The sequence below is a fragment of the Vicugna pacos genome, chromosome 1, assembly GCF_048564905.1.
Source record: "Vicugna pacos chromosome 1, VicPac4, whole genome shotgun sequence".
Lineage (NCBI taxonomy): Eukaryota > Metazoa > Chordata > Mammalia > Artiodactyla > Camelidae > Vicugna > Vicugna pacos.
In genome coordinates this window covers 123,864,842-123,891,597 of record NC_132987.1, presented here as the reverse complement: position 1 = coordinate 123,891,597, position 26,756 = coordinate 123,864,842, and the positions used below count along the sequence as shown (strand labels likewise).

At 47.1% G+C, this 26,756-nt stretch overlaps 1 protein-coding gene and 1 long non-coding RNA gene across 2 annotated transcripts in view; one reads left to right on the top strand and one right to left on the bottom strand.

Moving 5' to 3' along the window:
- PCBP3 (poly(rC) binding protein 3) overlaps positions 1-19,523 on the bottom strand; it is a 193,883-nt gene extending 174,360 nt beyond the window's left edge. Inside the window, exons 1-3 of the mRNA XM_072970467.1 lie at positions 19,354-19,523; positions 17,282-18,737; positions 16,656-16,991 (exon numbers count right to left, since the gene is read on the bottom strand). The gene's annotated coding sequence lies outside the window, so the exon portion shown is untranslated. The remainder of the gene's footprint in view (positions 1-16,655; positions 16,992-17,281; positions 18,738-19,353) is intronic.
- A 136-nt stretch (positions 19,524-19,659) lies between these two features.
- LOC140698852 (uncharacterized) lies at positions 19,660-26,479 on the top strand. Its single transcript, XR_012076855.1, has 2 exons — positions 19,660-19,847; positions 22,572-26,479. It is a non-coding gene; the product is annotated as an uncharacterized lncRNA (long non-coding RNA).
- The last annotated feature ends 277 nt before the right edge of the window (positions 26,480-26,756 follow it).

Below are 26,756 nucleotides of genomic sequence, written 5' to 3'. Positions count from 1 at the left end.
CATGTGTGTTTGTGTTTTTTGCAGTTTTTTTCTTATAGTTGATTTCTATTCTCATAGCATTGTGATGGGAAAAGATGCTTGATGTAATTTCAATTTTCTTAAGCTTACCAAGACTTGTTTTATGGCCCAGCATGTGATCTATCCTGGAGAATGTTCCATGCACACTTGAAAAGATTATGTATTTGGCTACTTTGGGATGGAATGTTCCATATATATATATGGAACATTAATATATATATATTAATTTCATTTGGTCTAATGTCATTTAAGGCCTGTGTGTCCTTATTGATATTCTATCTGGATGATCTGTCCATTGACATAAGTAGGGTGTTAAAGTTCCCTACTATCATTTTGTTAGTGTCAATTTCTCCCTTTATGTCTGTCAATATGTGCTTTATGTATTTAATACTCCTATGTTGGGTGCATATATATTTACAATTGTTATACTTTCTCCTTGGTTTGATCCCTTGATCATTATGTAATGTCCTTCTTTGTCTCTTCTTACAGTCTTCGCTTTAAAGTCTATTTTGTCTGGTGTAAGTATTGCTACCCTGACTTTCTTTTAATTTCCATTTCCACAGAATAGCTTTTCCCATCCCCTCATTTTCAGTCTGTGGGTGTATTTTGGTCTGAAATGAATTCCTGTTTGCAGCATATAGATGGGTCTTGCTTTTGTACCCATTCTGCCACACTAAGTCTTTTGATTGGAGCATTTGGTCCATTTAGATTTAAAGTAATTATTGATAGGTAGGTACTTATTGCCATTTTGTTAATTGTTTTGAGGCTGTTTTTGAGTTCCTTTTCTTCCTTTCTTCTTCTTCTGCTCTCCTCCCTTGTGATTTGGTGACTATCTTCAGTGTTGTATTCGGATTCCTTTCTCTTTTGTAAGTATGTATCTAGTATACATATTTGGCTTGTGGTTACCAGGAGGTTTATACACACACACACACATATATGAATGATTACTTTAACCTGCTAATCTCTTTAGTTCAAACACATTTTAACAACCTTGCATTTTTACTTCCTTCTTCCCACACTGCTGGTTTTGACATCGTATTTTACATCTTTTTGTTTTCTGTATCCCTTAGCGCTTAACTACTTATTGTGCATATAGATGATTTTACTAATTTTGTCTTTTATCCTGCTAGCTTTGGTTGATTTACTACCTATACTGCATATATGCCTTTACGAATGAGATTTTTCCTTTTGTAATTTTCAAGTTTCTAGCTGTGAACTTTTCTTTTCCACTTAGAGAAATCATTTTAATATTCCTTATAAAGTTGGTTAGTTGGTGATGAGCTCTTTGTTTTTGCTTTTCTGTAAACTTTTGATCTCTCCATCAAAATGAATGAAAGCCTTATCAAGGAGAGTATTCTTCATTGCAGGTTTTTCCCTTTCATCACTTTAAATATATTGTGCCACTCCCTTCTGGCCTGCAGTTTCTGCTGAAAAGTCAGCTGGTAGTCTTATGGGAGTTCCCCTGGAAGTAACTTGTTGCTTCCCCTGGCTTCTTTTTATATTCTCTTTACCTTTAACTTTTGCCAGTTTAATGACAATGTGTCTTGCTGTGATCCTCTTTGGTTGATCCTCCTTGGGATTCTCTGTGTTTCCTGGGCCTGGATGTCTGTTTCCCTTCCCAGGTCAGGGAAATGTTCAGCTATTTTGTCTTCAAATACATTCTCTGTTCCCTTCTCTTACTCTTCCCTTTCTGGGAATCCTATAATGTCAATGTTAGTATGTTCTCACTTCTTTTTATTCTTTTTTGCTGTTTTCTGTTCAGCCTCAGTGATCTCCCATACTCTGTCTTCCAGCTCTCTGATCCATTCCTTTGTATCATTTAATCTACTGTAGATTCCCTCTAGTGTATTTTTCATTTCAGTTATTGTATTCTTCATTTCCGTTTGGTTGTTCTTTATATTTTCTAACTGTTTGTTAAAAACGTCTAACTGTTCATCCATTCTTCTCCCAAATTCTTTGATCATCTTTATGATCATTATATGAACTCTTTATTGGGTAGATTGCCTATCTCCACTCTACTTATTTCCTTCTGGGGTTTTATCTTGTTCCTTCATTTGGAACATGTTTCTCTGTTATCCCATTCTGTCTAATTTGCTGTTTTTATTTCTACATGTCTCGTAGGTTGGTTACTTTTCCCAACCTTGGAGATGTGGCCTTTTTTAGGAGAAGTCCTATGTGTCACAGCTGCAGACTCCCCTCTGGTCACCAGAGCTATATGCTCTAGAGTTGACCCCTTTTGTGGATTGTGTGGATCCTTCTGTTGTGGTGGGCTGACTACTGTGGGTGATCTGGTAGGCATGGTGACCCCACAGTCTGGTTGGTTGCCAGACCCTGCCTACAAGCTGGTGGTCAGGGGGAGGTCTGGCTCCTGAGGTTAATAAGCTAGAGAGAGTGTTCCAAAATGGCTCTTGCCAGCACCAGTGTCCACATGGTAGAACAACCTCCCCAAAATAGCTGCCACTATTGTCTATGCCCCCAGGGAGAGCTCCAGTTGCCTCCTGCCTCTCTGGGAGACTCTCCAAGATCAGTTAGTGGGTCTGACCGAGGTTCCTTTCAAATTACTCCTTCTGCCGTGAGTCCCAGAGCATGTGAGATATTGTGTGTGCCCTTTGAGAGCGGAGTCTCTATTTCCTATGGCCCTCTGGCTCTTCCTAAAGTTAGGCCACTAGTCTCCAAAGCCAAATGCTCTGCGGGTTTTCCTTCCTGGTACAGGACCTCCAGGATGACGAGCTCAGTGTGAGGCCTGGATCCCTCACACCTTGGGGAGAACCTCTAAAACTGTAATTATTCGCCTATTTGTGGGTCACTCACCCCAGGGTATGAGATTTGACTATACTGCAATTCTATCATCCTTGCCCATTTCATTGTGGTTTCTTCTATATCTTTAGTTGTAGAAAATCTGTTCTAGTAGACTCCAGTCTTTCTCAGAAAGAGTTTCTGTAAATAATTATAATTTTGGTGTGTCCATGAGAGAAGGCAGCTCAGGGTCTTCCTACTCCACCATCTTAGACAAGCTGTCAAAGCACATTATTTTAAAACACAGAACATTCTCCAGGAGAGACCAGATATTAGGCTAGAAAAAAACAAATCTCAAACTTTTAAAAGACTGAAATCATACAAAGTGTGCTTTCTAATAGGAAGGGAAAGAAATACAGAAGTCAACAACATAAACATAAGAGATTCATAAGTTTGTGGTAATTAAACAATACACTCCTAAATAACCAAGGTATCACAGAAGAAAGCACAAAGAAAATCAGAAAAATTCTGAGAGGGCTGAAAATGAAAATACAACATACCAAAATATATGGGAGGCAGCAAAAGTGATTAGAGAGTATTCCAGCTGTGAACACCAATATTAAAAAAGAATAAATGCCTCAAATCAATACCCTAAACTTCCACCCTAAGAAATTAGAAAAGAACAAACTAAATCTAAAGCAAGCAGAAGGAAGAAAAAAGCAAGTATTAGAGCAAAAATAATGAAGTAAAAAATAGAAGACAATAGCAAAAAAAATGAACTTAGACGTTAGTTCTATGAAAAACGAAAAAAAAGAAAAAGACAAATCTTTATCCAGACAATCCAAGAACAAGAGAGAAAACTTAAATTACTAAAATCAGAAACAAAATTAGGAACCTTAAAGAAATTTTAAAAATCATCAAGAAATATTATGAACAATTGTTTGCCAACGAATTAGATAACCTAGGTGAAATGGCCAAATTCCTAGAAAGGCAGAAACTATCAAGACTGATTCAAGAACAACAACAAAATCTGAATAGACCTAAAACGGGTAAAGACATTCTGTTGGTAACTGAAAAAACTTCCCACAAGGAAAAGTCCAAGACCAACTGGCTTTCACTAGTGAATTCCGTCAAACATTTAAAGAAGAATTAACACCAATCCTTCAAAGACTCTTCCAAGAAATAGAAAAGGACACTTTCCAATTCATTCTATGAGGCCAATATAATCCTGATATCAAAATCTGACAAAAAATATTACAGTAAAGAAAACATATAGATCAATATGCCTTAACAATGCATGTGCGAAAATCCTCAATAAAACACTAACAAACTAAATCGAGCAATATATCAAAAGGATTATCCACCATGACCAACTGGGATTTATCCAAGGAATGCAAGGTTGGTTCAGCACATGAACATCAATCAATATTATGCATGACATTATTAGTAAAGGACAAAAACTACACAGTCATCTCAATAGATTCAGAAAGAGCATCTGACAACAATAACAACACTCTTTCATGACAAAAAAAATTCAACAAAATAGAAATAGAAGGAAACTTTCTTAAGCTAATAAAGGACATTTACAAAAATCCACAGCTAACAACATACTTAATGGTGAAAGGCTGAAAGCTTTCTCCTTAAGATCACGAAGAAGACAAGGATGTCCACCTTTGCCAGAACAATTCAACATTATACTAGAGGTTATAACCAGGGCAATTACAAAAGAAATAAAAGTACAGGGCATCCAGATTAGAAAGGAAGAAGCAAAATTATCTATATATGCAGAAGACATAGTCTTATACATAGAAAACCTTCAAAATCCACTAAAAAAACTATTACAGCTAATACACCCCATGTTCATGGATTAGAAGACTTAATGTTAAGATGGCAATATTCCAAAATTGGTCTATACATTCAGTACATTCCCTATCAAAATTCCAGCTGCCTTTCATGCAGAAATTGACAAGATAATCCTAAAAAAATCATATGGAAATGCAAGGGACTGGGAATAGCCAAAACAACCTTAAATAAAAACAACAAAGTTGGAGGACTCACACTTCCCAATTTCAAAACTTAGCACAAAGTTCCAATAATTAAGACTGTGTAGTTTTGGCATAAAGATAGATATAAAGAAAGATGGGATCAAACTGAGAGTCCAAAAATAAACCCTTATTTTATGGTCAACTGCTTTTCAACAAAGGTGCTAAAAGACCATTCACTGAGGAAATAATCTTTTCAACAAATAGTGCTAGGACAACTGGATAGCCAGAAACAGAAACTTCTCCCTCACACCATACATAAAAATTAACTCAAAATGTATTACAGATCTAAATTTAAGAGCTAAAACTTTAGAATAAAACACACGTGTGAATCTTTGTGACCTGGAATTAGGCAATGTTGTCTTAAATATAATACCTAAAACACAAGCGACAAAAGAAAAAAATAGATTAATTGGACTTCATGAAAATTAAAACCTTTTGTGCATCAAAGGATACTATCAAGAAAATGAAAAGACAACTCATAGTTGGAGAGGAAATATTTGCAAAACATATATCTGATAAGGGATTAGTAAACAATATATAAAGAACTCTTACAACTCAACAATAAAAAGACAACCCAATTCAAAAACAACCAAAGGGTTTGAATAGACATTTCTCCAAAGAAGATATACAAATGGCCAATAAGCACACGAAAAGGTGCTCAAAAGTGTCAGTCATTAGGGAAATACTAATCAATACCACAATGAGATAGTATTTCACACCCACTAAGATGGCAATAATCAAAAAAGTGAAAATAACAAGTGTTGGTAAAGATGTGAAGAAACTAGAACCCTCATACATCACTGGGAGTCATGTAAAATGGCACAGGATATTTGGAAAACAGTTTGGAAGTTACCCAAAAAGTCAAACATAGAGTTATTATTTGAGCCATCAACTTCACTCCTAAGTATATACTCAAAAGAAATGAAAACACGTATTCATACAAAAACTTGTACATGACTGTTGACAATACATTATTCATAATAGACAAAAAATGAAAAAAAACTCAAATATCCACTTGCTGATGAATGAATGGATAAACAAAATGTGATATATCCATACAATGCAGTATTTTTCATCCATAAAAAGGAATAAAGTACTGATAAATGCTACAGTGGACACTGGATGAACCCTGATATCATTATACTGAGTAAAAGAAGCCAGAGACCAAAGGCTACATACTTATAACTCTACTCTTATGGAAAGTGTATAATAGGCAGAACCTTAGAGACAGAAGTAGATTAATGGTTGCCAAGAGCTGAGGGAAGGGAGGAGTGGGGAGTGACTGTTAAGGGGTATGAAGTTTCTTTCCGAAGTGATGAAAAGCTCTGGAATTAGGCAGTGATGATGGTTGCACAACCTTGTAAATATACCAGAAACCACTAAATCTAAACTTTAAAAGGGTGAATTTTATGGCATGTAAATTATATCCCCCAAATTTCAAAGTAAATTAAAGAAATTTTAAAAATAATAAAAGTGAAATTAAAGTACTTTTAGAAAAAAAAAACCAGCAAAAAATGAAATTTCTAAAGAAGGCTCTTGGGGCAGAAGGGAAACAACACCAAAATGAAGGTCAGAAATGTCAGAGAGTGATGAAAGGCAAAGGATGGGTAAATACGTGAATAAATCTAAATGAATAGTGATAGTATGTTAAATATTGTTAATTAAATACTGTTAATTTGTTTCATTGAGTTTAAAAAATCATATACAATTAAAATACAAAATTACAAGCACATATAAATCTGGAAGGGTGAATGGAGTGCAGGTATTCTAAGAAATATGATCTTTGTATGGTCCAAGAGGAAGGTAAAACTGCATCATCTGGGTAAGTTAATAACACATTATCTAATTTACACAGTAACCACAAAAAGAAAGAAAAGTATAATATAACCTCCAATGTACCAGAGAGAATGGAAAAGTACAATGATTTTTTAAAAATCATAATACTAGTTTCAAATAATACAAGAAAAGAGAGAAAAATAAACACAGAAAATGTGAGACAGGAGTAAGATATAATAGGATTGTGGGTTTAAATGCAAATAGATCAATAATTACATTCAATGTAAATGAGCTGACTGTTCCCATTAGAGGACAAAGATGATCAGATTGGATGAAAAAAGCCTAACTGTATAATCTTTGCAAGAGACATAGCTAAACTAAAAGAAACAGTAAGTCTGAAAGTAAAATTTAAAACAAGGTATCATGGAAATATAAGCCTCAAGAAATCTGGTATGGCTACATTAGCACCAGACACATTATACCATAAAGGCAAAGATTCATTATTAGAGATAAAGAGAACCACTCATAATACTTAAAGTCTCAGTTCATCAGGAAGACGTAAGAATTTTAAATTTGCATGCCCCTAATAACATGGTCTCAAAGTATATAAATAAAAATTGACAGAACTACAAGGAGAAATAAGACAAATCCATAATCATAATGAAATTGTGTAATTATCTTAGTAATTCATATAACAATCAGACCAAAACAAAAAGTAGTTAGAAAACAGAAGATGTACATAATATGCTTATCAAGTTAGCTGAATAGAATATAAAGAACACTGAACCTAATTCTTTTCAAGCACACAAGAACATTTGAGAAAACTTATAGACCATCTTCCAAGCTGTAAGGCACATCAGCAAATTTCAAAGGATTAGAATCATAAAGAGCAGGATCTTTGGGCAATGCAATTGTAATGGAAAAGAATAAAATAAGAAAATATGCATATGTTTGGAAATTCTTAAATATTCTTCTAAACGGCCTAGAAATCAAAGAAAAACATCATATAGAAATTAGAAAATATATTGTCTTAGTCAGCTCAGGCTGCTATAACAAAAAAGCGTAGATTGGGTGGCTTAAACAACAGACATTTATCTCCCACAGTTCCAGATGCTGGGTAGCCTGAGACCAGGGTGCCGACGTTGTCAGGCTCTGGTGAGGGCCCTCTTTCTGGCTTGCAGATGGCTGCCTTCTTGCTGTGTCTCCACGTGGCAAGAAACAGAGAGACATAGAGCAAGCTCTCTGGTCGCTTCATATAATGCATTAATCCCATCACAATGACCTCAAACTCACGACCTCATCTAGACCTATTTCGCAAAGGCCCCCTCTCCAAGTACCATGACATTGGGGGGTTAGGGCTTCAACACAGGAATTTGAGGGAGGAACAATTCAGCACATATTAAACAATAATGAAAATACCTCAAATCAAACTTTGTTTGATGCAGTTGAAGCATTATTTATAAGAAAATGTATCACTTTAAATGCATGTATTAGTAAAAGAGAAAAGCTGCAAATTAATAAATTAAGCATTCACTTCAAATTAGAAAGAACAGCTATAGGAAAAGAATATTATGGGCCAATTTCACTCATAGACATGAATGCAAAAATCGCCCCCTCACCCCAAAATTAGTCATCAGAATTTAATCAATATTAAGAATAAACTAGTATGAACAAGTCATGTTTATATAGTGGTCATCTCTGGGTGACAGAATTAAAGATTTTTATTCTGCTTTTGATGCTCATCTTTCTTCTAGAAAATCTCTAAATAAGCACTCATCTTATGAATCAGGAAAAATATTTTTGAATTAATAATTAATATTCTTCTGATTGGTCATCTTTTTGATGTCAACTAGATAATGAATGATGAGAAGATACTTAAAATAGCCATTTCATCTGAGCAACCATCTGAGCTACAAGACCTTATGTGTCTCAGTGTCTGTATTTGGTTGAAAACCAAGAAAGGGTAGATAGGAGTAGAAAAGGATTTCCAAAGACAGGGATGTGATAATAGCAATCTGTAGGCTTTCTGCCCAGACATAAGGGAGCAATCTCATACACAAATGTGCCTATAAATAGAATCCATACTGTGCTTTAATGAATAATTTAAAAGCACTTTGCAAACAGAGTTAAGGAAACAGGAACTTAAATGCTCAAAAATCAATAGTTCTGTCCTATCCCAACCTGGTGAGTTACAGAAACAGATGTTTAAGCTGTACACTTTTTCAAGAAACTCTGGAAGCTGAATGGTTACATATCAGAAAGTTTAAAAACATCTACAAGTTTTGACATAATAATTCTGCATTTAGAAATTTATATTTCAGAAATAATCAGTGATACATACAATGATTTTTGTATAGGATACTTATTAAAGCATTATTTATGATGGTAAATATTTTAAAGCAGCATAAATATCCAGTCATTGGAAAGTAGTTCAGTAAACAGGGACACCCATTGGAATAGTATGCAGCCATTCAAAATCATATTGTAGAAGAACATGATATGACACAAAGAAATGTTATCTACAAAGAAAAAAGTTTATTTTGTCCTTTATATTTTCTGCCTACTCCAATTTTTCTATACAAAATACTTGTATTATTTTTATAAATAGAAAAAAGCTTTAAAATAAAAAACTGATTCTCTCAAATAGACTCAAATACCCTTCATCAGCCTAAACCCACTTCTAGTGAAGGTAACAGGGAGGTTGTACAGATTTGGTACACTAGTCTTCTACAGCTAAATGACAAACTATCATAAACTTAGCAACGTAAAACAATACACATTTATTATCTCACAGTTCTGTGGGTCAGGAGTCTGAGCAGGCTTAACTGGGTCCTCAGCTTAGGATCTCATAAGACTGCAATCATGATGTTGGCAAGGCTGTGTTCTCATCTGCAGGCTCAACTGGGGAAGAATCTGCTTCCAAGGTCGCTCAGGTTTTGGCACAAGTTTTATCCTTGCTGTAGGACTGAGGACCCCTGTTTCCTACTGGCTGTTTCTGGAGGTTTCCCTCAGCTCCTAGAGATCACCTGCAATCCTTGCCATGTGGGCTTCCCCAACACTGGTATTTACTCAAGCTAGCAAAGATAGTCTCTAAATTAGTTTCTAACAAGATGAAATTATATATAACATAATCATGGAAGAGACATCCCCTCACTTTTGTCTTATTGCATTAGTTAGATTCCCACCTCAATGGGGACGGGAATTATACAAAGGCATGAATACTAGGAGTTGGGGATCACAGTGGGGCCAACCCTATACAGTCTGTCCACTCTATCAAGCTTCCCAGTGCTGAGCTCAGACAAAGGAGGGAAGCTTTCACTTGGATCTGAATACTCTTCTGATCAACTGACCACTCATGAACACAACCGAACCCTGCCCTCTATATTTGTGAGGCAGGACAGTACTGTAAAAAGCAAAGGGAGGGTTCACCATGAGTCAGAATTCATCTGGGAAACTTTGGTAGGTCCAGCGCCAGCCCTGAAGGATGGTTAAGATTTAGATCAACAGCGGAATGAGAAAGGGAGATTTTTCCTCTGCAATAAGGAGAGGTTGAGAGGCAGCAATTCCCAAGGTAGGTTCTGGAAAAGTAAGCAGGATGGTTTGTTCACAAGAAACAAACCAATATGATGTCTAGTTTCATATTCTAATTGGTTCCTTGATGGACAACATACTTGCAAAAACTATAAACAAGACCTAGAAAGGAACACAGTTTGAATTTTGACTAACTCAGCAGCATTAACGCCAATTAGTCTCCACAGTCTGGTAAATATTACTAATATTTACCTGTATCCAGTTGTCCTAAACTTCTGGAACATGGACGATTCCACCTTCCTGCCCCCATCTGAAACTAGGCATGTCCAGAACAACTCCCCCCAGCCGATTAAAATGGACCAGTGACCCTCTTAAAGTGACTAATTGCAAGAGTCTCCAAGTTCTAAAATCCAGATGTATAACATTTAAGAAGCAATTTTGCCAAACTTACAAGGAACAAATATCCTTCTCTTTCAGAAACTATTACAGAAATGATGCAGCATCATTTTGATACCAAATCCAATTAAGAGCAATACAAGAAGAGAATGTTATTGGTCAATACTTCTTATGAAAATATATGCCAAAATCATAAATGAAATACAATCATATTGGATACAACAATAAGTTTTATATGTCGTATGTCATGACAAACTACAGTTTATCCCAAGAAATCAAGAATGGTTTAAAATTAAAAGATTAAAATATTTCACCTCAGAGTTCAAAGAAGAAAAGATGTAAAACTATCTAAATCAGTAAAGAAAACCATCTGATAAAATTAAAATCTATTAATGATTTTTTAAAATCTTTTATCAAACTATTAGTCGATAAGACCATCCTTAACCTAATAAAAGGTATCTACCAATATATATACCAAACTTCATATTCAAGGCTTTGAAAACATCCCCTTTAAGGTAATAAACAATATTAGGATAGTGTTATTGCAATTTCTACGCAACTTTGGCTAGGAGTCCAAACAAAAGAACTGAGACAAAAAAAAAGATGTAAGGACGAGGAAAGAAGAAATGAAATTATCATTATTGATATGGAGAAATTAGAAACAGACCCACACACTTGCGAGATCTGGTATGTTTCAAAGGTAGCATTGCAGATCACTGGGGAAAGGATGGTACTCAGTAAGTGGTACTGGTAGAACTGGTTATGCGTTTGGAAAACTTCTAACATTATATCTCTACCTCACACCTCACACAAAAATAAGTTCCAAGTAGAACATGAAGAGGAAATATTCAAAATATTTTTAAAGAGGAAGGTATCTTATGACCTTGGGGTAATAAAAGGGTTTCTCAAATAAGACTTAATAACCACAAATCATAAGGAAAAGACTGATAAACTTGACTACATTAAAATTAAACATCTGTTCATCAAAACAGTATTTTTAAAAGGATAAAAAAATACACAAATAGAATCCAGAATATATAAAGAACTTCTGAAAAGCTATAAAAAGGACAACCCAGGCAACAAACAGATGAACAATATCAGAATACAACTTATAGAAGAGGAAACCCAGATATCTAATAAATCGATTTTGAAAATCCCCAAACTCACTAGTAATCAAGGAAATACAAATGAAAACAGTGAGATATTTCAAATCTACTCGACTGAAAACAATTAAAACATATGAACATACAAAGGATTAGTGAGGATATGAAGAAACAAATCTTTGGAAAATATTTTGACAACAGCTCTGAGATTGGAAGTGGGCCTCCCCTATGACCCCACAATTCCACGTGTAGATGTATACCTGGTCCACTCTCTCCTGAGTACGCAGCACAGAGGAAAAGGGGACCAGTGGGACATAGCAATTAGCAGGGGTGGAGGCTGAGCAGACTGTTTAGGGGAAGACTTCAAGTGGGACTCAGGCCAGGTAAGGCAACATCAGATGCCAATAGTGCCAGGAGATGAAACTGGGGATCAGAAGCATGCTTACTTAGGGCAACCCCCTCCTACACAGCAGCTGGATCAGTTTATCATCTATAGCCAATGTGACCATGTTATTTCCTCCTTAAACTTTGCCAGCTAAAACCTTCTAGAACAGAGTCTCAACTCACACGAGTTTCCTGCAGCTGCTCTAAAAAAATTTTTCCATAAATTTAGTGTCTAACACAGCACAAATTAATTATCTTACGGCTCTGGAGCTCAGAAGTCAGACACAGGTCTCCCTGGCTAGAACCAAGGTGCCAGCAGGGCTGTGTTCCTTTCTGGAGGCTTGGCAGGAGAAACCATTTTCTTGCCTTTTCCAGCTTCTGGAGGCTGCCTGCATTCTTTGGCTCATGACCCCTTCCATCTTCAAAGCCAGCAATGAGGGGTAGAGTCTTCCTCATTTCACATTGCTCTGACACTGACTCTTCTGCATCCCTCTTCCACATTTAATGACCCTTCGTGGTGATAACTTCGGGCTCACCTGGGTAATCTAGGATAATCTTATTTTAAAGTCAACTGACTAGCAACCTTCAATCCACCTGTTACCTTAAATCCTCTTTGACATATAATATAACATAGTCACAAGTTATGCAGATTAGGATGTAGATAGCTTTAGGGGAGCCACTATTTTGCCTACCACATAACCTCTCCTCAACTCTCCCTCCCACACCTCCAATGGAGTCCCAACCCTTCCACAATGCCTCCCACACCTCCAGTCTCAGCACCACCATGCACCCTGTCTTCCAATGACGCCAACCTTCTGGTCTTTTTCTAATTGGTGGCTACCCATTCGTGCCCGAACAATTAAAACTCAAACTCCAGGGCTCAACCCAAAGGCCACCTCATCCCTGAAGCCTTTGATTCTCAGCCTAAATGAATCACATCTTCTCAACACACCAACACAGCTTTCTGTGTATCCCAATTGCAGCACTGAGCATGGCCTCCTGTAACCATCTGTTTTCATATCCTTTCCTCAGTCCAAAGCGGCGAGGCCTTCAATGATAAGAACTCTGTCTCATTCCCCTGTGGGTTCCCAAATCATTACACAGGACCTGGCGAAGAGTAGGAGCTCAGAGAGTATTTCTGAGGCTTGGAAGAGGCAGAAGGAAGCTGCCCTGGGTTTCCTTCAACAAAACAGATGTCAAAGAATAACCTGGGTTAAGTGTGCAGGCGATGGGGCCAAAGAACTAGTTCAGATGCTCCTAACAAAAACACCTCAACAATCCACAGCTTCATTTAATGCACAATTTACTATCATGTGGAAGAATTTCTATATCACAAGTGACACCCATTATTTTTAACTGCTAGCCTGTGGGGCAACTCTAAAGTAACAGACAAAATTAACCTCAAGAGAAATAAAGGACTTATCTAAAGTGATTTACAAAGATTTGTCCTCAAAATTATAGACAAGAGAGTAGGTGTTGGTCCAAGGCAGGAATGCCTGGCAACTGCCCACCAGCCCTACCACATACTCAGATAGTTCCAGTCCCTCTCCAGGAGGACTGGGAAGCGCCATGTGGTGAGGATGAGGGATGTTATAATCAACCCTGTTTACGGAAAAGCAAATTGCCTCTGCGTACAAATATATGCATATGTTATAATAAAGAATGCCTTTTTTAGAGAGTGCTTGTTAAGCAGACAGGGACTTATTTAATTTCTTCAATGGTTTGTTACTCGATGTCCATACTTTAGCAAGAAAATTCCCACCTGGGGCTAAGGAGACTAAGTAAAGCGAAGGAAGTGTTAACTCAACACAATTACCACTTTAAAATGAAAGAAAGAAAGAAATATTAACATGGCTTGAGTTTTTAAAAGGCATGCTTCCATTCAGGCTCAACAGAACTCACCTGTTTAACTCTTCTTTAATAGTCTGAATTATTAAATTCATTTTAAAACTCCAAAAAGCACTCTCACACTGGAAAGGAAATTTGAGACAAAGAAACAGAAATCCACACATTCAGCACCATGGACAGTGGACCCCACCACTTGCTTGCCGCCAGGGCTGAGAGCTGAGAGACACCAGAGCCTCCCCCAGAATCTACAGTATCCTTTCTAATGTTTAACTTGGGGTGGTTACAATACATTAGCAGGTATTTTTCTTTGTTATTGCTCGAAGGACAGCCTTCTTCACCAAAGGGGTATACAACTTTTACCTACCAAGATCGGCTTCAGTGATTACTTTTATAATACAGCCCTGAGATATCTGTGAAAATAGGAATGACTTTACCATTGACACATGGCTGGAGGTCCATGAAATGGCTACAGGTTCAGGAACTGAAATTGTTGAAACAGAAACACAGCGTTCAGCCTTAAATGGCTAGACTGTTTCAAGGACCTCATGGGACTTTTGCAAACACAAACACAGCATGCTGTCAGCCTTCCTCGAACATCAGGGGGAAAGATAGCTTCCTTCTAAATAAAATGAACCCATGTGTTGAAATTTTCTCATGAATAGCTTCAAAATGTAATCATAAAGCTATGTATTTCTAACCCTGAGTATTAATAAATATATGTAGAAAAGTGATGTTCTAAAGTCCAATATCACCACCACCTGTGTCAATACCAGTCACAAGCCCTAAATTCTACACAGGATATCCAATCTTTTCAGTTAAACAAAACAAAACAAAACAACTCCTTTTACCATCAAATCTTTTTTCAAAACCTTATAATATTGGGTATTAACTGACTCAGAAAATGCATGAAGTTATATAAATTCTAACACACTTGCAATGAACATTGCACTGTATAAACAGCAGCATCTACATGCAAGAGTAAAGCATCAGTGCTTGGAAGTGACCAGTGTCAGTTAGTCAGCGATTGCATCTCTATTTGAAGACCCCTTGGTTTCTGATGGATCTCCAAGTCTGAACACATCCCCTACAAATACTCCAGCTCCCCCAATGTGAGGATTAGTGAGAGATCTTTTGGGATCTTGCCAACGATCCCTCCAGAGTGTCACCGTTCTGCAAACCGTCACCTTGGACCAAAATACACGTCTCTGAGACATTTTAATATGATGAGTTGTTCTTGTGTACAAAGGGACTGGAAGTCAGTTGTCTTCAATAGGGAAGCACCCTTGCACATTTCCTTTGGTTCGCAATTCTAAAGCCAAGTTCGAGAAAAGGGACAACAGCTAACCCCCTGAAAGCAAGTTAATTTCAGAAGGATGTGGGAGAGGAACAGTGTGAACTGGAGGGTCTGTTCATCACCCAGTCTACTCTGCAAAGGTCTCTCATCAAGGTCCTACTACCCCAGGATTCCTTTTGGTGAATCACACATCGTAGGTCCTCATCAACGCAGAGCGCTGTTAGCTCACACGCAGGGCCAAAGAGACCCAGAAGCCCGTGCTACCTCAGAGGAAGGTGGGAGGGAGATAATCAACCCCAGGAACAGGCTTTAGGACCGGACTTTTTGTTAACTTCCAAAATTTGTTATGCAAGTAATATACTTCAGAGTAGTAAGGGGGGAAGTATTAACACTACCAGGCAAAAATAATTAATAATAATAATAATAAACACTTTCAGTCAATGATACGTCCAGAGCAGAACACTGGTGGGAACAGTAAGTGGAAACACTTTTTGACCCACCCCCAAATAAAAGAAGAAAATACAGTGGCCGAAAGGGAAGAACCTGCCCCCGCCCCATCTAACCTGCTCCTGGCGCCGACGCAGGGTCAGCAGGCAGATGAGCCGCTGCGTGGCCGAGGCGGGGCGGGGGTGGAGGGGCGCACAAAGGCACCGGCACACGTCCCCTTCCCCCGCGGCGCGCGGCGCGGGGGGCGCCGCCGCCGCCGCCCTCCGTGCGCGCTGCTTCCCGCCCTCCGTCCCGCCCGCCGCGAGCCGCGCGCGGAGGTCGTGTTTTCCTCAGAACGTTCCTCAGTCAGACGCGACGAAACTTAGACCGTTTTGAAATTTAAGCCTCATAAAGTCCAGAGCAAAATCGTGGCGGATGTCTACTGACAAGCAAGCCCGACGCCCTGTTTTCGAGAGCGCAGTTCTTGTTTACAACTTCAGGGTTTGGGGCGGGGGTGGGGAGCCGGGGCGGCCGAGGCGGGGTCCGCGTTCCGCCCAAGCCACGTACCGCTTCACTCTTAAATCCTCCCCGCGTCCGCTTTCCGCCCGCCTCGGCTGTCTCCGGCGCGCGCAGCCTCTGCCCCGGCGCTACCTTGAGGAGGGGGCGCTCCGGCGGCCCGCGGGGCCCGCCCGGACCCCGCCCCGCCCCGCCCGGCCCCGCCGGCGACCCGGCTGCCGCCCAAGTTGGTCCGGGCCGGGCGGGGGTCCTCCGGGCTCAAGGCCGGGCGCGGTCGGGCGGGGACCTGCGCCCCCTGCCCGGCCCGGACCCCGGCCCCGGCCCCGGCCACGGACCTCCGACCCCTGGCCTCGACCCCCGGCTCGACCTCGACCCCAACCCGGACCCCGGCACCGGCGTGACCCCCGATCTCCCGCCCGGATCCCAACCCGGACCCCGACCCCCGACGCTCGACCACGATCCCTGGCCCCGACCCCGGCTCACCCCGGCCCGGACCCTGACCCCCGATCCGGAGCAGGACCCGGGCTGGGACCCCGATTCCCCGCCTCCGATCCCTGGCCCTGCAGGCGACCACTCACTCACCTGTCCCTCGGCAGAGGGCGTGTCCGCAGGCTGACGGCGGGCGGCCGGGGCGGGGCCGGGGGGTGGGAACGGGGCGATCCCTGCGGCGGCGGAGCCTGAGGAGACCGAGCCTGAGGCGACTGAGGCGTTTGAGACGGCCGTAGCTGCTCCTTGCGCTCCAGGCGAGGCGCTGCGCGCGGCGCGGTCCCGCCCCCTCTGCGCCGCTGACCAGTCCCGGGCCGAGCTCCGCCGCTGGCCCCGCCCCCGACCAGGAGCAGGGCCTCGCCGAAGCGGGCGCCGCGGGCCAATCCGATGGCGGAACGGCGACGGGCTCGGCCAATCGGAGCTCGGCAACCTCTGCGGAAAGAAACCAATTAGCGAGGCTGGGGCGGGGCGGGGCCTTGGGTGGGTCACCATGGGGGCGGAGCCAGAGCCGGGCGGAACCCCATGCCCGGGGGGGAGGGGAAAGTCAATGGAATGGGGCGGGGCAAGAGGGAGGGATCACAAGTAGGGGTGGGGTGGGGCGGGTTCCAGAACAGGGAGGGGGGCGGGCCAAGGCAAGCTGAGGCCACCAGTGGGGGCGTGGCCTGGGGCGGGTCTCCGGACTGAGGAGGTGGGGACAAGGGGAGGGTTGTCAGGTGGCGAACAGGCGGGTCCCTGCAGGGGCGTGGTTGTGGCCTGGGCGGTCGGACTCCGGAGGCGACCAGCACCAGCGAGGATGCGCGCCAGCCCCCGCCTCTCCCGGAGTCCGGGGTCCCGCGATGGTCGCGGCCCCACCGATCACGAGCCGGACCCCAATCTGTCCCGATCCCTCAGCAGGTGCCCTTTCTCCCTCCAGCGCTGTGGAATCCGTGAATCCCACCGCCGTCTCCGGCTGCCCGCCCCGCAGGATGCGGTGGGCTTGCCCATAGACGCTCGCAGGTGCCTAGTCAGCACACCTGTCCGCAGGTGACGGGAGGGGACCGAGAATGTCTAGGGTGTTTTTGTTCCGTAACCCTTTTCCTTATCTCCTGGACTGCGTTCTGCTTTGGGTTTTTTCTATTACGCTCATTTTCCAGGCACGGAACCTGCGTGTCCCGTCCGTGCGTTGCGGCTTTTCTTAGCGTGGAATTGTTTCTTGCAGCGCAGTTTCTCAAGGCTCGAGCCAGGTCACAGGCACCGAGGCGTGGGGCCGGGCAGCAGGATGGGGCGGGGTTCTGCGAAGTTGCCCTCTCAGCCCATATCTGGATCCCTCTACCGATCTGCCAGCGGGGCAGTGGAGGGAGAGGGGCAGAGACGGCCCTCAGCCTTGCTCAGCCTCCTTAGGCCTTGGGGCAACAGGAGGGGTCAGCTGGGTGGCCAGACACCTCCAGGACGGTGGAACTCCAGCCCCCAGCTCTCAGGTCACCAGGGCAGGGTTTGGGGACTGGCTTGGGGATACAGCTTTGCTCTCTGCAGGCAGTCCTTCTCATGGTCTCATGGGCATCGTTTGCCCCTGGACTAATGCAGGTGGCGCTTCCCAGGCCTCTCCTCTGTGAACTCCTTTGTGGGCTGGTGGCCTGGCAGTAGGAGGCCCACCCACTCACAGATCACTGTTACGACCCCTTCTTTTTATGGCAGCACCAGAAATGACCATAGCACCTCACAACAGCACACAAGGGACTCCACCGGCCCCCAGAAGCAGGCGGAGCTGGCCAACACTCTGTCCACACCAGACACAGGGCAGCCATCAGTGAGAGCCAGGGCTGGGTCAGGACCAGCTGTGTGCTGGTTCATTTGTCCTCAAGTGGTGCTTGTGTGATTCAAAGACAACCTTTAACAAAGAAAGGGTGGGACTAGAGAGTAGAAAGGCTGTGGGCAGGGTCCACATCAGCCCTGGGAGAAGCGGGAATGCTACCAGCATCTGGGGTGAGTCCATCCTGAGAAGTGAGTCTCGGAGGCTGGGGCCCGGGAGCCCATCCCAGCAGTGCAGGTGGCTCCTGTCACGTTCCATCCGGAGGCCAGAGCAGGGGTGGGGGTGAGGCAGAGCACCCTCAGCACCCCTCACCAGATTACAGGCTGCCAGCCGCCCACTCCTCCATCCTCTCTGGGCGCTCTCGGCCTCTCGGCTGCCTTCATCGCCTCCTGAGACAGAGTTAGTCATTAGGAAGTAATGATAGTGTTTTCAGGACAGCACATTGGACCCTAACAACTTCCAATTATTTCCAGTTCCTGCCCGCCCTGGAGAGAAAAAAGCAGCTCATCTTGTGCCTCCGCCCTTGACACATAAGACAATCCACGTCTGCTGGTGTCTTATCACAGAGTAGCCAATCTCTGAAAACCAGGCTTCCGAGGGGAGCGCCCCCACCCCCCACCACAGCAGCTGGGCCTGGAGCAGGTCTGGGCTCCTCCCCTCTCAATGGGACCACCCTGCCTCCAACCCTCTATGCATGGTGTCTTGTGAGCCCCACCCCCTCGCCCAGTACCCTGGATGTGCGTTGCAGACTTCTAGATCTGTCACTGCCCCGTCCTTCCTTCCCCTGAGAAGCACACCCAGAGACCCACGTTTATAAATAACTCCCTGGTGTCTTGCTGGGGGCCCGGGAGTGGGGAGGGGAGAGGCTGTGCAATTATCATCCACTTGGAATGATGTCAGATCAAGCCCTGGGAAGTCTCACAGCACTCGGCCTTCCTGAGTGTCACACACATCCCAGCCACCGGAGAGCTGGGGCTCAGCCTGAAACACAAGGACACAGCTTACCTAGTGGAGCCCTGGATGTCACTGCTAAAATCCCCGTCACAAAACGCTGAGGCAGGAGGCCTTCTTTCTTAGAACCACACCTCCTTTCCTATGAGATGCCACTGTCCTCACAAAAAGCTGCCGGGGAAGGCGAGGCTGGGTCTATGAGCGCAGAGGTGACTGTGGCAGCCAAGGGATGGGGTGGACATCAGGGAGCAGGTAAAACACGCTCTGCACCCACTGCCCTGGGCGGGGTGTGCCCAGGCTGCAGGCGCGGGCGCGCCCCTTGTGACGTCAGAGCCACCTGCCCTACCCCACCCCACTGCTGGAGCATCTGACTGATGTGATGAGGCCCCTGTGCCTCCCACCCTCTTACTGAAGAAGCAGCTCCCGAGTGGTCGTCGGCCACGTCCCTGGTCTGTGACTGCAGGAGGAGGTTGTGCCTGCCCAGAGGCAGAGCTCAGGTGCCCCAGCTCAGATGATATGACAGCTAGAAGTGTGCTCCAGAAGGAGAGGTGAGCGTGGATGGAGCATCCAATGGAGACAGAGAGAGAAGGGTTTGCGCGCAGGGGGCCGCAGCCAGCCAGGACTCAAACTTGCCTCTTTGGGGCTGGTCAGCGGACCCATACCCTACGGCAGCCCTGCTTACTGAGCGTCTCCCAGACCCACAGTCACCTCATACCTGGGCACACCTTACAACGCCCAGCAGCCACCCTGAGGATATGAGGGGCCAGCAGTGATAGCAGTCCTTATCATAGACACGAAAAGTCACCCCACTGTTGGGAAGCTGGGTTCAGACCATGCATGGAACCAGGGGCTCTGAACCCCAAAGGACACACACGCCAGCCGTGGGAAGGAGTCTTGCTTGCACCTGCAGGGACATGCCAGCCCATCAGATCAGGTTTTATCTTGAAATAAGCATGGCTGCGCTCCACAGTCCACCATGGACAGGGCTGGGGGCTCACCCAGCACTCTCCTCACCCGCCTCTACCCCGGGCGCTGGAGTCTGCTGCCTGCACCCTTCAGACTAGAGCAGGGGAGGCTCAGCTGCCCTGTACAGCTCCTCCAGTTCAGACAGCACAGGCTCAGGGGCCACTGAGCCACTTCCAGCAGAGCCAGACAGACAGACAGACAGAGAGACACTGAGACAGGCAGACAGGCAGAGAGACACTGAGACAGACACAGAGCCAGACAGACAGACAGAGAGACAGACACAGAGCCAGACAGACACTGAGCCACTTCCAGCAGAGCCAGACAGACAGACAGAGACACTGAGACAGACAGAGAGACAGAGAGAGTGAGACACAGCAACACAGAGCCAGACAGACACAGAGACACTGAGATAGTGACAGAGACAGAGAGACAGAGAGAGCAAGACACTGCGACACAGAGACAGAGAGTGGGAGAAGGGGAACAGCTCCAGCCGCCAGGTCCTCCAGCCTGTCCCCCGCCCCCGGCCCCTGCTGAGAGCAGAGACCCCGACTTTGTCTTTCTCCTTTGCTCTGTCAACAAGAGACATCTGGCCTTTTGCCCCTGAAAAGAAGCCCCACCTCTGCACACACTGCCCCGAGCAGCGGTGGCTTCACAGCTCATCCAGACTTTCCTTTTTATTTTGGGAGACTTTCAGAGCCCAGACCCCACCCCTTCCCCCGCACCTCCCGGCCCTGAGCTCTCCTTGAGAAGTCCCCTTGTTCTGGCCACCGGCGTGCTCGCTCCCCCCACGCAGGGCTCATTGTCACAGGAGAGGCTCCGCCGCTCCACTGCCCGTCCCCGCCGGGGTGGCGCTGCGGGCCAGCTGCGTTTCCCTCGGTCCCTCCGTCCTGCTGAGGTTCTGTCGGAAACGACCCTTCATCCACGGCATCTTTTGCTGAGGCTCACGTGAAACTTCTCTGTTCACATAAATAATCGTCTCTAATTAGCACCAGTGGAGACAAATCTAAACACGCAGACCTGTTTAGTTGAATATTCTGTCGCAGAAAGCGAGCGAGGGGGCAGGCCTGACCCCAGCCCCTCTGTGTGAGGGCCCCAGCCTTCTGAGGGTGCTCCCTGCCCTCGTCTTCCACTGGCACCGCCTTCTGCTTTATTGGTCTTTGACGCCTGCCCTTCAGGACCTCTGACGAGTTTTAAGGTGAAAGTTCAAGAATGTTAGTGTTGAGAAATTATCACTAAAAATTATATTAATGGGGGAAAAGCCCTTGTTGTGCGGAGACCATAAACTGACCTGGTTCCCAGAGGAAGGGTCTGTGTAGCCCCTCCCCCAATTACCTGCTGACGGTGGGGGAGGGGGAGTGAGGCGCTCAGGGTCTGCAAACCCGCAAACAAAGGCAAGGTGACCAGGAAATCATCCCAGGTCTCAAGGGTGACCAGCGGTCTCTGTTGCACCCTCCGTCTCTCTCACTGTCTCTGTGGGCCCCCAAGATGAACAGCGGGGCCCGCACTAGGCCGTGGGAACAGGACCAGAGCCACAGACTGTCCGCCAGGCAGGCAGGTTGCAAAGGCAGGTCCCTTCCTCCCGCAAGCCCTTGTCCAGGCAAGCCCAAGGACCGTCCCTCCCTGAGCCATGCTTGGTGACCCGGCTCATGGCAGGTGGCCTCTCCCCCATCACTCTTGCTTCCTGCCGAGGAGAATCCTAAATCTTAGTCAGCCAGGCATGTCTCCTTCCCCACCTCCGCCTCGGGTCCCAGCTCCGGGGTTGGGGTGGAGGTGAAGGGGTCTCTGCTTTCATGTGCCAGGCCCAGAGCCGGGGTGCCGAGAGCCTCGGACACAAGGGCCGAGGGCGGCTCCCTGGAGGACTCGGAGGACTGCTCAGCATGTCAGCCCTTCCACACCGCTGCTTCTGCCGGCAGAGCACAGGGCCCACCCTCTTGTCTGTCCCTGGCTGGACGGGCCCAGAGGAGCTGCCGACACTTGCTCGGCTGCACGAATGCACCACAGAGGAGCGCGTGAGCCGCCCCAGGTGAAGCTCAGCAGACACCAGCAGGTGTCCCTGTGGGCACGAAGGTGCTGCTGTCACTGCTCTGTCTCTTTCTGGTCACTGACCCCTCGCATGGTGTCAGCGATGGCACGTGCTGGGCTCGAGAGCTGGCCGTGCCCAAAGCACAAGAATGTGGTGTGAAGCCACACTGCCGGCACCACTGCCATCCCTGGGCTCCCAGACAGACAGGATGGCACAGGCACGTGGGACGTGGAGGTGGTGATCCGGGCGGCGAGGGAAGAGACTTGACATTGTGTTTGCAAAGCTCTTTGCAGAAGGTGGTGCTGCCCTGAACAGAAGGTGTGAGCTTCAGACCATCAGAGCTGCGGAGTCGCAGGCGGACGAATGCAGGAGCCTCCACCCGGAGCAGATGGTCCCTGGGGGCCAGGCCTGAGCACATTCCAGGGGCTCAAGGGAGCCTTGAGGTCTAGGCCCCACGTCATCTGCCTCCACATCCCACTGCCTCTCCCTCCACTGACACCCACAGTCTCCCAGCGGTTCTCGACGGTGAATGACAGGAGAGGAAACTCCAGCCTGAACGCAAACAGGCCAGCAGAATATGTTGGCGCCAGGTAGATGTGGGGACGCCTCTGGGTGGCCTGAGAGGTGGTGAGGGGAGGTCCTCCCAGCGGACAAACTATGAGTGCAACACTAGCCATTCCATTTACGTGCAATGGCAGGTGCCATGAGGTAGGGACAGGCACAGACTCGAGGCAAACACGGATGGCTTGGGGTGTCGCCCCAGGAATTAGGGCCTGGTGCACAGGCATCCTTGTGCTTTGCATGGATATATGCCAGAACGCGTCTCCTGCCATGGGAGGACCAACAACTAGGTGGGTGACGACTCCTCCGAGGGTCTCAGCCAGCTCTGCCCTCAGCTCGCCCGCTGCTTAGACTGCTGTCCCACGACAGAGGGCCATCGGAAGGGAGTGAAAGCACGCAAGGTCCCTCATCATGTCTGGTCCAGTGACGTGGCTGCCAAGTGTCCAGCCTGCCAGTGGCACAGACCAGCCAGCTCCCAATGTGGCTCCGCACTCTGGGGACATCTGCTAGCTTCATGGAGGCAGATGAGCTCCGGCAGCACCTTCCACCTTGGAGGAGAGAGCGACGGCCCTTCCACACTGGTGTGTCAGTGGCGATGCTCCCTGGGTGTGGATTTCCTCCCTTGTCCTCACGGTGGCTTCCGGCACCCTGTCCAGGGCTCACACGATTCCCAGTCCTGTCTATGGGAGATCGAAGGGGCCACCGGTCCTCTGACCCTCCTCCTGTTGAAAGGTGAGGTCTGCGCGCCTTCTCCTTGAACCGGGTAGGTCTCTGGACCAACGAGGAGTGACAGGAGTGACTCTGTGCCCGCTTCTGGGGCTAGGCCTGCAGCGGCTTCTAGTTCTTCTGTTTTGGAACGCTTGCTCAGGGGAAGCCGGCCTGGGGCCACAGCGCTGTGCGGTGCCAGGCTTGCCCACGGGGAGGCTGGGGAAATAGGCCCTGCAGCCCCAGCTGCCCCAGAGCTTCAGCCAGCGCGTGACTGCGCCTCTGACCGTCACCCAGAGTGACACGTGCTGCTAAGCCTCAGATCCTGCATGGCTGATCCTGCTGCCCTGGACAGTCAGAACGGTGTTTCACGTGGCGTCATCTTGCACCACAAGACCAATCTCTGGAGAAAGAAGTCATGAAAGTTGGCCCAGGACCCCGAATTCTCTGCTGTTACCACATGCCCATCACCAAGAAGCAGCCATCCTGATGAGAGTAACAGAAAGGCGGGCTCACGGCTCAGCCAAGGTGCCAGCTCCGGGCCAGACCCCGCAGGACTCAGTCACTGGCCTCTAGTTGCAGGACTCGTGCAGGCACAATGGTCAGTAAACCATGCTGGGACCCTGTACCTTGAATACAGGCCCCAGGAACCATGCGTCTGGGGCATGGGCCCCTTTCCCCATGACCCCCGGTGGACCAGTCACACGCTTAGTGCCTCCTGTCACTGCTGGTTGAGGAGTCCTGATTCCCAGGTCGGGGCCAGGGCACGTTCCCGCCAGCGTCTCCACTGGACGAGAAGCATGACTGCCACTCCGGCCACTCTGGGCTTCTCGGGCCAGTGGGCAAGCAAGCAGAGGATGGACTTGTTGTGCGGGTGGGGTGCTGGGCCCGGATGCTGAGAAGGTCCAGTTTGCTGCCACCACCAGGAACAGGATGTTACAACCCACTGTGGACAGTAAGGAAGGAATGAGAAAGAGGCAACATTCAAAGAGAAAATGACCAACAATTTTCCAGAATGGAAGACGTCTCGGTCAGCTCAGCCATGGTAACACGGTACCACAGGCGTTCACGCTGTCACAGTCCTGGAGCTGGACGTCCGAGGCACATGTGTCAGGAGGGTTGTCCCCTCCTGAGGCCCCTCTCCTGGGTGTGCAGACAGCCGTCTTCCCTGTGTCCCCACGTGGTCGGCCCCCGTGCACATCTGTGTCCTGATTTCTTCTTCTGTCTCTTTGGACTATGGCCCATCCTAATGGCCTCATTGTTCCTGAATTACCTCCTTAAAGGCCTTGTCTCCAAGCAGTCCCATTCTGAGGTCCTGGGAGTTGGGTCTTCAGCGTATGAATTTGGGGACACAATTCAGACTATAAGAGAAATAACTAAAGATTGAAAAAAGACGGGAGTGGCGCTCTAGGACTTAAGCAAAATCAGAGCTCAGAATTCCCCAAGGAAGAGAAGCCTCAGAGGTGACTAGAGAGGGAGGGGCAACCTGAGATGGCTGGGCAAGCCATCGGGCGCAGCAGTGGGGGACAAGGGGAGCCGAGGGGCCGGGCAGTGCGCTCGCTCAGCAGGAGGCCAGGGCCTCTCAGGCCCACAGAGACCGAGGGAGAGTCACAGACTGTCCCAGAGCCACTGCTAAGGGCTGCAGCCCCGCGACGAGGACACTGAGTCCAAAAGAAGGACGTGAGACCAAGAAGCAGCAGTAAACGAAGCCCCGAAACTTGGCTGTAAAATAAACCACATAGCGACTAATTTGGGGGATTTGACTGGAAGATGGAGGTAGGACATCAGGGCTGTGGGCTTCCCAGTGAGGTGTGGGCAGGGGAGACACCCCAAGTCACCCCCCGGGTGAAGGAGGAACCCTGGAAATGTCTCCTGACCCGGCCCCACAAGGATGAGAGGCCGTCCCCAGGCCGCGTGCTGACCGCTACCCCCACCGCAGGCCGCCCCCTGCCCGCCTCATCTGTGCTGCCCAGGCCACAGCCCGGGGGGTGGGGCAGGATGCCAGCTGCTCCCCACCAGCCGGCGTTACCTCCAGGCTCTGTCCGTGGCGGTGGGGGGCACGAAGGAGCCAGGAGCTCGTGCTCTGGTCCCTGAGCTTCTCCAGCTGTGGTGGGAATGGTTGCAGCAGGCCCACCCCTGCCACCTTGAGCCTCTCCTCCCTTTCCCGTCCCCGGCACCGTCCCACACTGGGCGCAGATGGCCCAGCCTGCTCAGCCAAGTTCTGCCCACCTCGCTTAGGAAGCCCCACCCCTTGCCCCGCCGCCCAGGACGCCCTGGCGCCTGGGTCTGTCCCAGGGAAGTCCTCTAGGAAGTCGGCAGAGGACTCCAGGGTGCGGGGCTCCAGGGTGGTCCCACGAGGCAGGGGCACAGGATCTGGGTGGAAGCATCCCTTTGGCCCCCAGACGTCCGGTTCTGCAGGGAGAAGCAGAGTGGGGCCACATTCCTGGCGAGCTGGGCCCGGGGGTGTAGCTTTACGGGTGCAGGCGACGCCGTCTCCCTCTAACAGCCATCCCTCACACAGCGCAAGTGCTTCAGCAGGTGCGCATAAGCACACCTGCACACACGCGTGCACACCCAGCCGGACGGCAGCACTAACAACGCGAGCCCGAGGAAGGGGCTGCGACCCACGCCGCTCCCACTGGCTGAACGGCCCCTCGGCTAAGCAGGCTGGGAGCTGGGTCTGCCGAGCATTTTCAACAAAATCAGAAGAGCTCCCGTACTCTGTGCCTTCTGGGTAAAAAGGATTCCAACAGTCCCTGAAGAAATGGTGATGTGCTGCACTGTTTTTGATGTCATGTGACTCTGTGGCCAAAACCTATTGAACTCGTCACTTGTAACAGTTCTCATACTTACCTGTTTTTAAAATGTAGAAACATCTTTTCTAATGTTTAAAAAAAAGGTTTTTCAAATAAAAGCTTTCAGTGAGCTTTGAATCCTTTTGTTAAAAATATACCAATGTAATTTTGGTTAGTTTGCAAGAACCATGATCACGAAAGATGGAAATTTACCAGATGAATCTCACCAAAGGCATTTCATAGCTGGTGGATGGACTGAAGCAAACGGTGTTGTGATTCCATCAGTGCAGCTGACGATGCTTTTTTTAAATTTGAATTTGCACATTTTGGGAGGTGTCCTCTTTAGTTCTCGGAAGCATTGAGTATTGGAAGAAGCCCTTTCATGACTTTCATGGCAAGCAGGACCA